The sequence below is a fragment of the Denticeps clupeoides genome, unplaced genomic scaffold, assembly GCF_900700375.1.
Source record: "Denticeps clupeoides unplaced genomic scaffold, fDenClu1.1, whole genome shotgun sequence".
NCBI lineage: Eukaryota > Metazoa > Chordata > Actinopteri > Clupeiformes > Denticipitidae > Denticeps > Denticeps clupeoides.
The window spans coordinates 106,392-118,310 of record NW_021629689.1 but is presented as its reverse complement, the minus strand read 5'-3'; the positions used below and the strand labels follow the sequence as shown (position 1 = coordinate 118,310).

The following is an 11,919-nucleotide window of genomic DNA, read 5'->3' as shown; positions in this document are numbered from 1 at the left end:
CTGAACAGTTTCACGAATGGCAAACAACAATAGTGGGAGACCCTCATCCCACTCTTTAGCCGAAGCTAAGCAATAAGTACGGAGCATGGACTTCAGAGTTTGGTGAAAACGTTCCAATGCTCCTTGTGACTGAGGATGGTAAGCACTTGATACCAGATGCTTTATTTGTAATTCCTCCAAAACTTGCTTAAAAAGGCGAGACAGGAAATTCGAACCTTGGTCCGTTTGGACCAATTTTGGAAGTCCAAAAGTAGAAAAGAACGTCACTAAGGCTCTCACTATATTCTTAGCCTTTAGTGAGCGTAGCGGAACTGCTTCCGGGAAACGTGTGGCACTACACATTATCGTCAGCAAGTATTTAAAACCTGTTTTGGTACGAGGAAGTGGACCAACACAATCTAAAATTATCTTCGAAAATGGTTCGGTGAGGACAGGCACAGGACAGAGTGGCGCGGGTGGAATTGACTGGTTCGGTTTACCAGCCAATTGACAAACGTGACACGATAGACAATATTGAGCAACATCGGATTTCAACCCAGGCCAAAAGAAATGGCGCAAAATCCTGTTATATGTTTTTGTTACTCCTAAGTGTCCAGACATCACGTTGTCATGCCCTAAACACAGTACCTGAGACCGAAATTTAAGAGGAACCACCACTTGATATACTGAATTCCAACCTACGTCATCAGCAGTTGGAGGATTCCACTTCCTCATCAAGATTCCTTTATCCCAGAAAAAGGCTACCGAATTTGCAGTTATGTTGGCTTTGTCAACAACAGCCGAATGACACTGCGTTAAAGTAGAGTCTTTTCGCTGCTCCTGGGATATAAGCGTTTTACTTACAGGCAGCGACATTGTTTCATCACCATGGACATTAACAGCGCGCGTCCGCGGCGCTCCCACCACCACTCCGCCATCTGATGGCGCTGCACGGGAGACCAGAGGGTCAGAAACAGCCATAAACGTATCACACAGCTCATCCGTACTCTGCCGGCGTGCCTGCGCTCGGGTGACTGCACAAGCAGGGAAAACTGACTCATAACCCGGCACCACTGAAGAGGGTGGAACCGCAGGGTTATCAATGACCTCCGGAAGGGGAAGAACTTTCCCTCCAGCCAAATCGTTCCCAAGAATAAAATCGATTCCCTGCATAGGCAGTTCGGGGCGCACTGCGACTTTGCACGAACCTGAAAATAAAGCACAGTGCAGGTTTAGAACGTGCAGTGGCACTTTAACGATGCCTAATTCAATACCCCGCACCAGTACATAAGAGCCACAGAACGTGTCATCAGAAAAGGGCCAGACATTCGCTAAAACAAAAGACTGCGCAGCACCGGTGTCTCGTAAAATGCGCGCTGGCACTGCACTACTGTTTCCAGCAGCTGCGGAAACTGTACCAGCAAGCACAAAAGGTTCATAGACAGGATCAACAATAGTGGGGACACTCACAGCAGACTGAACAAACCCAACCCCTTTTGGTGAGGATTTAGGAGGTGAACCGTGCTTCTTTAAGAGTTTTGGGCATTTAGCGATGAGGTGGCCGGTCTCGTGACAATAAAAACATGCGCGACCATCACTAAAGGAAACGGGCGAAGATCGAAATACGTTCCGATCCCGTCGGAAACTCACATCCCGATCTGGTTTTCGTGAGACTGAATGGAACACAACTTTATGAGTAAGCACGAATTCATCTGCGCAGACGGCTGCCTGCACCAGCGTCGACACTTTCTGGTCGTTCAGATGAGTAGCAACAGCTTCCGGGACACAGTTTTTAAATTCCTCCAAAAGGATTAATTCACGAAGCTGTTCCCACGTACTGACCTTACTGGAAACACACCACCGGTTAAACAAAGCTTCTTTCTCTCTGGCAAACTCCACATACGTAATTTTCTCACCCTTCCTAGACTTCCGGAATCTTTGACGGTACGCTTCCGGGACAAGTTCGTACGCGTTCAGAATTGAAGTCTTTTTACCACATCATAGTCAGAGCTCTGCTGCAAAGAAAGTGAAGAGTAAACTTCCTGAGCCTTGCCCACAAGAACACACTGCAGTAGCAGCGTCCAAACAACTTGAGCCACTGTAAAGTTGTTGCTACTCGTTCAAAGTGACTAAAATATTTTTCCACCTCGTCCTCAGAAAATGGAGGCACCAGTCTAATATGTCGGCTGACATCGAAAACAGGGGTTTGCGACTGGACAGACAGGACAGACTTGGAAGCTAATTCAAGTTAGAGACGCTTTAATTCTAGGTCTCGTTCTTGACGTTCACGCTCAAACTGGCGTTCGCGATCACGTTCTTCCAACTCCATTTGCTTAAGGTGCAACTGGCGTTCGCGATCATGTTCTTCCAGTTCCAATTGCTTGAGTTGTAGCTGATGCGCTAGCTCCTTTTCACGCAGCCCACAAGCTTCTCGGTCAGCCCGCAGTTTTGCTGCTTCAAGCTGCATCTGCTTCTCTTGCAGTGACATTTCCTTTAACCGAATTTCACTAGAGAAACTCTCGCCGGACTCTTCCAAGTCCTCAGCAGAAAGTGGACTACCAGATTTAACACATGGTACCCCCTTTTCCACCAACCCGACTTTTAACGCTGTTACTAATAAGTCTTTCAACTTTCTATCGGCGCTGGCAATGGGTATGCCATAAAAGTCAGCTACACCCAATAGCTGCTCCTTGGTTAACTCTGCTAACATCTCATCGGAAGGGAACTCAACAAAACCCTCAAAACCTGTTGCCATAGTGACCTTTAATTCTAATCTCACAACAAAATATAAATTGAATTACTTGGTGAACCCACCAAAACAAAGAGAAACTCCAGACCCAACTACGGCTCACTGGGATGCATACCAGAGTCAGTCTGCTCCTGTGGGATTCTAGGAACTCCAGCTCCTAATCTACCTAACCAGCCAGCTACCTAAGATCTAGCTAGACTTCAGGGAATTTACCAGTTTTAGGCACCTTTAAACGCAAGCTCGCAACATTTCCAGTCTCTGACTGAGACAGAAATGCTCGACGCGTACCTCCCCCTGGATTTTTCCCCAAAAACAATAAACCAAAACAACAAACAAACATAACAGCGTCCGTTGGAAGGATCCGCTCAAGGCAGAACCCAGCTGGACAGCTCTACCTATCCAGAGTTCACCAGAAAACCCACATAAACAGAAAAAACTCAAACTCACCCAGATGAGAACAGTTGCCAAGGTCCACAGCCTACACAATATCCTACCTACTCGATAGGAAATCCCGGACGAGCCCCCAAAATTTGTTACGTCCCCGGTCTAGGGTCAGGGACATAACAAATGGAACATATGAGTATAAACTCCAAAACGACGCAACAACACTTAATGCTAATCTTTTATTACAAACAAAGATATTTAGGCAACAACAGAAACACAAAACAGGTCTGGGCTGTCTAAGTCTTATCTTCTCGTACTAATCCTTCACTTCACCAACAACATTCTATCTTCACCAACAAAGTCCTCTCTTCCGCAAACACTCTCCTCCTCTTTTCACCAACTCTCTTCTTCTTCACCAAAGCAGCCACCATTTTGAATCCTCTTCCTGATTACAGCCCACCAATCACGGCAGGAAGTGGGAGGAGTCCAATCATGGCTGATGAGGAGCCACCCTGCAACATTACAGAGACAGAAAGAGAGAGACTCACACACAAACACAACAGAAAACACCCATAGTCTGCCAAGGGACGTCACAACCAGGCCCAAGCCTTCTTAGCTTCCGAGATCAGACGAGACCGGGCGTTCTTGGGCTGGTATGGCCGTAAGCAATCTCTGCTTGAAAATCTTGGACTAAGTTTTTAAACAGTTAAAGCTTACAGCACCTGGCATTCCCAGGAGGTCTCCCATCCAAGTACTAACCAGGCCCAAGCCTTCTTAGCTTCCGAGATCAGATGAGACCGGGCGTTCTTGGGCTGGTATATCCGTAAGCAATCTCTGCTTGAAAATCTTGGACTTTAAACAAACTAGGCTTGAAAAATATCACAGAGTGAAAATACCTCTTAACTTACTTTAGAAAAAACTAACAAAGCGATGCAAAAAAAAATTCATTTTAAAAAGTTTTTCAACAGTTAAAGCTTACAGCACCTGGCATTCCCAGGAGGTCTCCCATCCAAGTACTAACCAGGCCCAAGCCTTCTTAGCTTCCGAGACCAGACGAGACCAGGCATTCTTGGTCAGGGACATAACAAATGGGACATATGAGTATAAACTCCAAATGATGCAACACTAAATGCTAATCTTTTATTACAAACAAAGATATTTAAGCAACAACAGAAACACAAAACAGGTCTGGGCTGTCTAAGTCTTATCTTCTCGTACTAATCCTTCACTTCACCAACAACATTCTTCTCTACCAACAACAGTCTATCTTCACCAACAAAGTCCTCTCTTCCGCAAACACTCTCCTCCTCTTTTCACCAACTCTCTTCTTCTTCACCAAAGCAGCCACCATTTTGAATCCTCTTCCTGATTACAGCCCACCAATCACGGCAGGAAGTGGGAGGAGTCCAATCATGGCTGATGAGGAGCCACCCTGCAACATTACAGAGACAGAAAGAGAGAGACTCACACACAAACACAACAGAAAACACCCATAGTCTGCCAAGGGACATCACAACCAGGCCCAAGCCTTCTTAGCTTCCGAGATCAGACGAGACCGGGCGTTCTTGGGCTGGTATGGCCGTAAGCAATCTCTGCTTGAAAATCTTGGACTAAGTTTTTCAAACAGTTAAAGCTTACAGCACCTGGCATTCCCAGGAGGTCTCCCATTAAACTACTAACCAGGCCCAAGCCTTCTTAGCTTCCGAGATCAGACGAGACCGGGCGTTCTTGGGCTGGTATGGCCGTAAGCTATCTCTGGCATACCCAGGAGGTCTCCCATTCAAGTACAAACCAGGCCCAAGCCTTCTTAGCTTCCGAGATCAGACGAGACCGGGCGTTCTTGGGCTGGTATGGCCGTAAGCAATCTCTGCTTGAAAATCTTGGACTTTAAACAACCTAGGCTTGAAAACATATCACAGAGTGAAAATACCTCTTAACTTACTTTAGAAAAAAACTAACAAAGCGATGCAAAAAAACTTCATTTTAAAAAGTTTTTCAACAGTTAAAGCTTACAGCACCTGGTATTCCCAGGAGGTCTCCCATCCAAGTACTAACCAGGCCCAAGCCTTCTTAGCTTCCGAGATCAGACGAGACCGGGCGTTCTTGGGCTGGTATGGCCGTAAGCAATCTCTGCTTGAAAATCTTGGACTTTAAACAACCTAGGCTTGAAAACATATCACAGAGTGAAAATACCTCTTAACTTACTTTAGAAAAAAACTAACAAAGCGATGCAAAAAAACTTCATTTTAAAAAGTTTTTCAACAGTTAAAGCTTACAGCACCTGGTATTCCCAGGAGGTCTCCCATCCAAGTACTAACCAGGCCCAAGCCTTCTTAGCTTCCGAGATCAGACGAGACCGGGCGTTCTTGGGCTGGTATGGCCGTAAGCAATCTCTGCTTGAAAATCTTGGACTTTAAACAACCTAGGCTTGAAAACATATCACAGAGTGAAAATACCTCTTAACTTACTTTAGAAAAAAACTAACAAAGCGATGCAAAAAAACTTCATTTTAAAAAGTTTTTCAACAGTTAAAGCTTACAGCACCTGGTATTCCCAGGAGGTCTCCCATCCAAGTACTAACCAGGCCCAAGCCTTCTTAGCTTCCGAGATCAGACGAGACCGGGCGTTCTTGGGCTGGTATGGCCGTAAGCAATCTCTGCTTGAAAATCTTGGACTTTAAACAACCTAGGCTTGAAAACATATCACAGAGTGAAAATACCTCTTAACTTACTTTAGAAAAAAACTAACAAAGCGATGCAAAAAAACTTCATTTTAAAAAGTTTTTCAACAGTTAAAGCTTACAGCACCTGGTATTCCCAGGAGGTCTCCCATCCAAGTACTAACCAGGCCCAAGCCTTCTTAGCTTCCGAGATCAGACGAGACCGGGCGTTCTTGGGCTGGTATGGCCGTAAGCAATCTCTGCTTGAAAATCTTGGACTTTAAACAACCTAGGCTTGAAAACATATCACAGAGTGAAAATACCTCTTAACTTACTTTAGAAAAAAACTAACAAAGCGATGCAAAAAAACTTCATTTTAAAAAGTTTTTCAACAGTTAAAGCTTACAGCACCTGGTATTCCCAGGAGGTCTCCCATCCAAGTACTAACCAGGCCCAAGCCTTCTTAGCTTCCGAGATCAGACGAGACCGGGCGTTCTTGGGCTGGTATGGCCGTAAGCAATCTCTGCTTGAAAATCTTGGACTTTAAACAACCTAGGCTTGAAAACATATCACAGAGTGAAAATACCTCTTAACTTACTTTAGAAAAAAACTAACAAAGCGATGCAAAAAAACTTCATTTTAAAAAGTTTTTCAACAGTTAAAGCTTACAGCACCTGGTATTCCCAGGAGGTCTCCCATCCAAGTACTAACCAGGCCCAAGCCTTCTTAGCTTCCGAGATCAGACTAGACCGGGCGTTCTTGGGCTGGTATGGCCGTAAGCAATCTCTGCTTGAAAATCTTGGACTTTAAACAACCTAGGCTTGAAAACATATCACAGAGTGAAAATACCTCTTAACTTACTTTAGAAAAAAACTAACAAAGCGATGCAAAAAAACTTCATTTTAAAAAGTTTTTCAACAGTTAAAGCTTACAGCACCTGGTATTCCCAGGAGGTCTCCCATCCAAGTACTAACCAGGCCCAAGCCTTCTTAGCTTCCGAGATCAGACGAGACCGGGCGTTCTTGGGCTGGTATGGCCGTTAGCAATCTCTGCTGGAAAATCTTGGACTTTAAACAACCTAGGCTTGAAAACATATCACAGAGTGAAAATACCTCTTAACTTACTTTAGAAAAAAACTAACAAAGCGATGCAAAAAAACTTCATTTTAAAAAGTTTTTCAACAGTTAAAGCTTACAGCACCTGGTATTCCCAGGAGGTCTCCCATCCAAGTACTAACCAGGCCCAAGCCTTCTTAGCTTCCGAGATCAGACGAGACCGGGCGTTCTTGGGCTGGTATGGCCGTAAGCAATCTCTGCTTGAAAATCTTGGACTTTAAACAACCTAGGCTTGAAAACATATCACAGAGTGAAAATACCTCTTAACTTACTTTAGAAAAAAACTAACAAAGCGATGCAAAAAAACTTCATTTTAAAAAGTTTTTCAACAGTTAAAGCTTACAGCACCTGGTATTCCCAGGAGGTCTCCCATCCAAGTACTAACCAGGCCCAAGCCTTCTTAGCTTCCGAGATCAGACGAGACCGGGCGTTCTTGGGCTGGTATGGCCGTAAGCAATCTCTGCTTGAAAATCTTGGACTTTAAACAACCTAGGCTTGAAAACATATCACAGAGTGAAAATACCTCTTAACTTACTTTAGAAAAAGACAAACAAAGCGATGCAAAAAAACTTCATTTTAAAAAGTTTTTCAACAGTTAAAGCTTACAGCACCTGGTATTCCCAGGAGGTCTCCCATCCAAGTACTAACCAGGCCCAAGCCTTCTTAGCTTCCGAGATCAGACGAGACCGGGCGTTCTTGGGCTGGTATGGCCGTAAGCAATCTCTGCTTGAAAATCTTGGACTTTAAACAACCTAGGCTTGAAAACATATCACAGAGTGAAAATACCTCTTAACTTACTTTAGAAAAAAACTAACAAAGCGATGCAAAAAAACTTCATTTTAAAAAGTTTTTCAACAGTTAAAGCTTACAGCACCTGGTATTCCCAGGAGGTCTCCCATCCAAGTACTAACCAGGCCCAAGCCTTCTTAGCTTCCGAGATCAGACGAGACCGGGCGTTCTTGGGCTGGTATGGCCGTAAGCAATCTCTGCTTGAAAATCTTGGACTTTAAACAACCTAGGCTTGAAAACATATCACAGAGTGAAAATACCTCTTAACTTACTTTAGAAGAAAACTAACAAAGCGATGCAAAAAAACTTCATTTTAAAAAGTTTTTCAACAGTTAAAGCTTACAGCACCTGGTATTCCCAGGAGGTCTCCCATCCAAGTACTAACCAGGCCCAAGCCTTCTTAGCTTCCGAGATCAGACGAGACCGGGCGTTCTTGGGCTGGTATGGCCGTAAGCAATCTCTGCTTGAAAATCTTGGACTTTAAACAACCTAGGCTTGAAAACATATCACAGAGTGAAAATACCTCTTAACTTACTTTAGAAAAAAACTAACAAAGCGATGCAAAAAAACTTCATTTTAAAAAGTTTTTCAACAGTTAAAGCTTACAGCACCTGGTATTCCCAGGAGGTCTCCCATCCAAGTACTAACCAGGCCCAAGCCTTCTTAGCTTCCGAGATCAGACGAGACCGGGCGTTCTTGGGCTGGTATGGCCGTAAGCAATCTCTGCTTGAAAATCTTGGACTTTAAACAACCTAGGCTTGAAAACATATCACAGAGTGAAAATACCTCTTAACTTACTTTAGAAAAAAACTAACAAAGCGATGCAAAAAAACTTCATTTTAAAAAGTTTTTCAACAGTTAAAGCTTACAGCACCTGGTATTCCCAGGAGGTCTCCCATCCAAGTACTAACCAGGCCCAAGCCTTCTTAGCTTCCGAGATCAGACGAGACCGGGCGTTCTTGGGCTGGTATGGCCGTAAGCAATCTCTGCTTGAAAATCTTGGACTTTAAACAACCTAGGCTTGAAAACATATCACAGAGTGAAAATACCTCTTAACTTACTTTAGAAGAAAACTAACAAACCGATGCAAAAAAACTTCATTTTAAAAAGTTTTTCAACAGTTAAAGCTTACAGCACCTGGTATTCCCAGGAGGTCTCCCATCCAAGTACTAACCAGGCCCAAGCCTTCTTAGCTTCCGAGATCAGACGAGACCGGGCGTTCTTGGGCTGGTATGGCCGTAAGCAATCTCTGCTTGAAAATCTTGGACTTTAAACAACCTAGGCTTGAAAACATATCACAGAGTGAAAATACCTCTTAACTTACTTTAGAAAAAAACTAACAAAGCGATGCAAAAAAACTTCATTTTAAAAAGTTTTTCAACAGTTAAAGCTTACAGCACCTGGTATTCCCAGGAGGTCTCCCATCCAAGTACTAACCAGGCCCAAGCCTTCTTAGCTTCCGAGATCAGACGAGACCGGGCGTTCTTGGGCTGGTATGGCCGTAAGCAATCTCTGCTTGAAAATCTTGGACTTTAAACAACCTAGTCTTGAAAACATATCACAGAGTGAAAATACCTCTTAACTTACTTTAGAAAAAAACTAACAAAGCGATGCAAAAAAACTTCATTTTAAAAAGTTTTTCAACAGTTAAAGCTTACAGCACCTGGTATTCCCAGGAGGTCTCCCATCCAAGTACTAACCAGGCCCAAGCCTTCTTAGCTTCCGAGATCAGACGAGACCGGGCGTTCTTGGGCTGGTATGGCCGTAAGCAATCTCTGCTTGAAAATCTTGGACTTTAAACAACCTAGGCTTGAAAACATATCACAGAGTGAAAATACCTCTTAACTTACTTTAGAAAAAAACTAACAAAGCGATGCAAAAAAACTTCATTTTAAAAAGTTTTTCAACAGTTAAAGCTTACAGCACCTGGTATTCCCAGGAGGTCTCCCATCCAAGTACTAACCAGGCCCAAGCCTTCTTAGCTTCCGAGATCAGACGAGACCGGGCGTTCTTGGGCTGGTATGGCCGTAAGCAATCTCTGCTTGAAAATCTTGGACTTTAAACAACCTAGGCTTGAAAACATATCACAGAGTGAAAATACCTCTTAACTTACTTTAGAAAAAAACTAACAAAGCGATGCAAAAAAACTTCATTTTAAAAAGTTTTTCAACAGTTAAAGCTTACAGCACCTGGTATTCCCAGGAGGTCTCCCATCCAAGTACTAACCAGGCCCAAGCCTTCTTAGCTTCCGAGATCAGACGAGACCGGGCGTTCTTGGGCTGGTATGGCCGTAAGCAATCTCTGCTTGAAAATCTTGGACTTTAAACAACCTAGGCTTGAAAACATATCACAGAGTGAAAATACCTCTTAACTTACTTTAGAAAAAAACTAACAAAGCGATGCAAAAAAACTTCATTTTAAAAAGTTTTTCAACAGTTAAAGCTTACAGCACCTGGTATTCCCAGGAGGTCTCCCATCCAAGTACTAACCAGGCCCAAGCCTTCTTAGCTTCCGAGATCAGACGAGACCGGGCGTTCTTGGGCTGGTATGGCCGTAAGCAATCTCTGCTTGAAAATCTTGGACTTTAAACAACCTAGGCTTGAAAACATATCACAGAGTGAAAATACCTCTTAACTTACTTTAGAAAAAAACTAACAAAGCGATGCAAAAAAACTTCATTTTAAAAAGTTTTTCAACAGTTAAAGCTTACAGCACCTGGTATTCCCAGGAGGTCTCCCATCCAAGTACTAACCAGGCCCAAGCCTTCTTAGCTTCCGAGATCAGACGAGACCGGGCGTTCTTGGGCTGGTATGGCCGTAAGCAATCTCTGCTTGAAAATCTTGGACTTTAAACAACCTAGGCTTGAAAACATATCACAGAGTGAAAATACCTCTTAACTTACTTTAGAAAAAAACTAACAAAGCGATGCAAAAAAACTTCATTTTAAAAAGTTTTTCAACAGTTAAAGCTTACAGCACCTGGTATTCCCAGGAGGTCTCCCATCCAAGTACTAACCAGGCCCAAGCCTTCTTAGCTTCCGAGATCAGACGAGACCGGGCGTTCTTGGGCTGGTATGGCCGTAAGCAATCTCTGCTTGAAAATCTTGGACTTTAAACAACCTAGGCTTGAAAACATATCACAGAGTGAAAATACCTCTTAACTTACTTTAGAAAAAAACTAACAAAGCGATGCAAAAAAACTTCATTTTAAAAAGTTTTTCAACAGTTAAAGCTTACAGCACCTGGTATTCCCAGGAGGTCTCCCATCCAAGTACTAACCAGGCCCAAGCCTTCTTAGCTTCCGAGATCAGACGAGACCGGGCGTTCTTGGGCTGGTATGGCCGTAAGCAATCTCTGCTTGAAAATCTTGGACTTTAAACAACCTAGGCTTGAAAACATATCACAGAGTGAAAATACCTCTTAACTTACTTTAGAAAAAAACTAACAAAGCGATGCAAAAAAACTTCATTTTAAAAAGTTTTTCAACAGTTAAAGCTTACAGCACCTGGTATTCCCAGGAGGTCTCCCATCCAAGTACTAACCAGGCCCAAGCCTTCTTAGCTTCCGAGATCAGACGAGACCGGGCGTTCTTGGGCTGGTATGGCCGTAAGCAATCTCTGCTTGAAAATCTTGGACTTTAAACAACCTAGGCTTGAAAACATATCACAGAGTGAAAATACCTCTTAACTTACTTTAGAAAAAAACTAACAAAGCGATGCAAAAAAACTTCATTTTAAAAAGTTTTTCAACAGTTAAAGCTTACAGCACCTGGTATTCCCAGGAGGTCTCCCATCCAAGTACTAACCAGGCCCAAGCCTTCTTAGCTTCCGAGATCAGACGAGACCGGGCGTTCTTGGGCTGGTATGGCCGTAAGCAATCTCTGCTTGAAAATCTTGGACTTTAAACAACCTAGGCTTGAAAACATATCACAGAGTGAAAATACCTCTTAACTTACTTTAGAAAAAAACTAACAAAGCGATGCAAAAAAACTTCATTTTAAAAAGTTTTTCAACAGTTAAAGCTTACAGCACCTGGTATTCCCAGGAGGTCTCCCATCCAAGTACTAACCAGGCCCAAGCCTTCTTAGCTTCCGAGATCAGACGAGACCGGGCGTTCTTGGGCTGGTATGGCCGTAAGCAATCTCTGCTTGAAAATCTTGGACTTTAAACAACCTAGGCTTGAAAACATATCACAGAGTGAAAATACCTCTTAACTTACTTTAGAAAAAAACTAACAAAGCGATGC

The 11,919-nt window shown here is 43.3% G+C and overlaps 28 non-coding genes across 28 annotated transcripts; all 28 read right to left on the bottom strand.

Annotated features, from left to right (window-relative positions):
* Positions 1-3,822: 3,822 nt before the first annotated feature.
* On the bottom strand, positions 3,823-3,941 carry LOC114771585 (5S ribosomal RNA). Its single transcript, XR_003743808.1, has one exon. It is a non-coding gene; the product is annotated as a 5S ribosomal RNA (ribosomal RNA).
* An 802-nt stretch (positions 3,942-4,743) lies between these two features.
* LOC114771591 (5S ribosomal RNA) lies at positions 4,744-4,862 on the bottom strand. Its single transcript, XR_003743814.1, has one exon. It is a non-coding gene; the product is annotated as a 5S ribosomal RNA (ribosomal RNA).
* Positions 4,863-5,118: 256 nt separating this feature from the next.
* LOC114771484 (5S ribosomal RNA) lies at positions 5,119-5,237 on the bottom strand. The gene has a single exon (XR_003743711.1). It is a non-coding gene; the product is annotated as a 5S ribosomal RNA (ribosomal RNA).
* Positions 5,238-5,381: 144 nt separating this feature from the next.
* LOC114771483 (5S ribosomal RNA) lies at positions 5,382-5,500 on the bottom strand. Its single transcript, XR_003743710.1, has one exon. It is a non-coding gene; the product is annotated as a 5S ribosomal RNA (ribosomal RNA).
* A 144-nt stretch (positions 5,501-5,644) lies between these two features.
* LOC114771482 (5S ribosomal RNA) lies at positions 5,645-5,763 on the bottom strand. The gene has a single exon (XR_003743709.1). It is a non-coding gene; the product is annotated as a 5S ribosomal RNA (ribosomal RNA).
* Positions 5,764-5,907: 144 nt separating this feature from the next.
* On the bottom strand, positions 5,908-6,026 carry LOC114771481 (5S ribosomal RNA). The gene has a single exon (XR_003743708.1). It is a non-coding gene; the product is annotated as a 5S ribosomal RNA (ribosomal RNA).
* Positions 6,027-6,170: 144 nt separating this feature from the next.
* Positions 6,171-6,289, bottom strand: LOC114771480 (5S ribosomal RNA). The gene has a single exon (XR_003743707.1). It is a non-coding gene; the product is annotated as a 5S ribosomal RNA (ribosomal RNA).
* Positions 6,290-6,433: 144 nt separating this feature from the next.
* LOC114771576 (5S ribosomal RNA) lies at positions 6,434-6,552 on the bottom strand. Its single transcript, XR_003743798.1, has one exon. It is a non-coding gene; the product is annotated as a 5S ribosomal RNA (ribosomal RNA).
* A 144-nt stretch (positions 6,553-6,696) lies between these two features.
* On the bottom strand, positions 6,697-6,815 carry LOC114771552 (5S ribosomal RNA). Its single transcript, XR_003743775.1, has one exon. It is a non-coding gene; the product is annotated as a 5S ribosomal RNA (ribosomal RNA).
* Positions 6,816-6,959: 144 nt separating this feature from the next.
* LOC114771479 (5S ribosomal RNA) lies at positions 6,960-7,078 on the bottom strand. The gene has a single exon (XR_003743706.1). It is a non-coding gene; the product is annotated as a 5S ribosomal RNA (ribosomal RNA).
* Positions 7,079-7,222: 144 nt separating this feature from the next.
* LOC114771478 (5S ribosomal RNA) lies at positions 7,223-7,341 on the bottom strand. The gene has a single exon (XR_003743705.1). It is a non-coding gene; the product is annotated as a 5S ribosomal RNA (ribosomal RNA).
* Positions 7,342-7,485: 144 nt separating this feature from the next.
* Positions 7,486-7,604, bottom strand: LOC114771475 (5S ribosomal RNA). The gene has a single exon (XR_003743703.1). It is a non-coding gene; the product is annotated as a 5S ribosomal RNA (ribosomal RNA).
* Positions 7,605-7,748: 144 nt separating this feature from the next.
* On the bottom strand, positions 7,749-7,867 carry LOC114771474 (5S ribosomal RNA). Its single transcript, XR_003743702.1, has one exon. It is a non-coding gene; the product is annotated as a 5S ribosomal RNA (ribosomal RNA).
* A 144-nt stretch (positions 7,868-8,011) lies between these two features.
* LOC114771473 (5S ribosomal RNA) lies at positions 8,012-8,130 on the bottom strand. The gene has a single exon (XR_003743701.1). It is a non-coding gene; the product is annotated as a 5S ribosomal RNA (ribosomal RNA).
* Positions 8,131-8,274: 144 nt separating this feature from the next.
* Positions 8,275-8,393, bottom strand: LOC114771472 (5S ribosomal RNA). Its single transcript, XR_003743700.1, has one exon. It is a non-coding gene; the product is annotated as a 5S ribosomal RNA (ribosomal RNA).
* Positions 8,394-8,537: 144 nt separating this feature from the next.
* Positions 8,538-8,656, bottom strand: LOC114771471 (5S ribosomal RNA). The gene has a single exon (XR_003743699.1). It is a non-coding gene; the product is annotated as a 5S ribosomal RNA (ribosomal RNA).
* Positions 8,657-8,800: 144 nt separating this feature from the next.
* Positions 8,801-8,919, bottom strand: LOC114771470 (5S ribosomal RNA). Its single transcript, XR_003743698.1, has one exon. It is a non-coding gene; the product is annotated as a 5S ribosomal RNA (ribosomal RNA).
* A 144-nt stretch (positions 8,920-9,063) lies between these two features.
* Positions 9,064-9,182, bottom strand: LOC114771469 (5S ribosomal RNA). Its single transcript, XR_003743697.1, has one exon. It is a non-coding gene; the product is annotated as a 5S ribosomal RNA (ribosomal RNA).
* A 144-nt stretch (positions 9,183-9,326) lies between these two features.
* Positions 9,327-9,445, bottom strand: LOC114771468 (5S ribosomal RNA). Its single transcript, XR_003743696.1, has one exon. It is a non-coding gene; the product is annotated as a 5S ribosomal RNA (ribosomal RNA).
* Positions 9,446-9,589: 144 nt separating this feature from the next.
* LOC114771467 (5S ribosomal RNA) lies at positions 9,590-9,708 on the bottom strand. Its single transcript, XR_003743695.1, has one exon. It is a non-coding gene; the product is annotated as a 5S ribosomal RNA (ribosomal RNA).
* Positions 9,709-9,852: 144 nt separating this feature from the next.
* Positions 9,853-9,971, bottom strand: LOC114771466 (5S ribosomal RNA). The gene has a single exon (XR_003743694.1). It is a non-coding gene; the product is annotated as a 5S ribosomal RNA (ribosomal RNA).
* Positions 9,972-10,115: 144 nt separating this feature from the next.
* LOC114771464 (5S ribosomal RNA) lies at positions 10,116-10,234 on the bottom strand. Its single transcript, XR_003743692.1, has one exon. It is a non-coding gene; the product is annotated as a 5S ribosomal RNA (ribosomal RNA).
* A 144-nt stretch (positions 10,235-10,378) lies between these two features.
* Positions 10,379-10,497, bottom strand: LOC114771463 (5S ribosomal RNA). The gene has a single exon (XR_003743691.1). It is a non-coding gene; the product is annotated as a 5S ribosomal RNA (ribosomal RNA).
* A 144-nt stretch (positions 10,498-10,641) lies between these two features.
* LOC114771462 (5S ribosomal RNA) lies at positions 10,642-10,760 on the bottom strand. Its single transcript, XR_003743690.1, has one exon. It is a non-coding gene; the product is annotated as a 5S ribosomal RNA (ribosomal RNA).
* A 144-nt stretch (positions 10,761-10,904) lies between these two features.
* LOC114771461 (5S ribosomal RNA) lies at positions 10,905-11,023 on the bottom strand. Its single transcript, XR_003743689.1, has one exon. It is a non-coding gene; the product is annotated as a 5S ribosomal RNA (ribosomal RNA).
* A 144-nt stretch (positions 11,024-11,167) lies between these two features.
* LOC114771459 (5S ribosomal RNA) lies at positions 11,168-11,286 on the bottom strand. The gene has a single exon (XR_003743688.1). It is a non-coding gene; the product is annotated as a 5S ribosomal RNA (ribosomal RNA).
* A 144-nt stretch (positions 11,287-11,430) lies between these two features.
* LOC114771458 (5S ribosomal RNA) lies at positions 11,431-11,549 on the bottom strand. The gene has a single exon (XR_003743687.1). It is a non-coding gene; the product is annotated as a 5S ribosomal RNA (ribosomal RNA).
* Positions 11,550-11,693: 144 nt separating this feature from the next.
* Positions 11,694-11,812, bottom strand: LOC114771457 (5S ribosomal RNA). Its single transcript, XR_003743686.1, has one exon. It is a non-coding gene; the product is annotated as a 5S ribosomal RNA (ribosomal RNA).
* Positions 11,813-11,919: the final 107 nt, after the last annotated feature.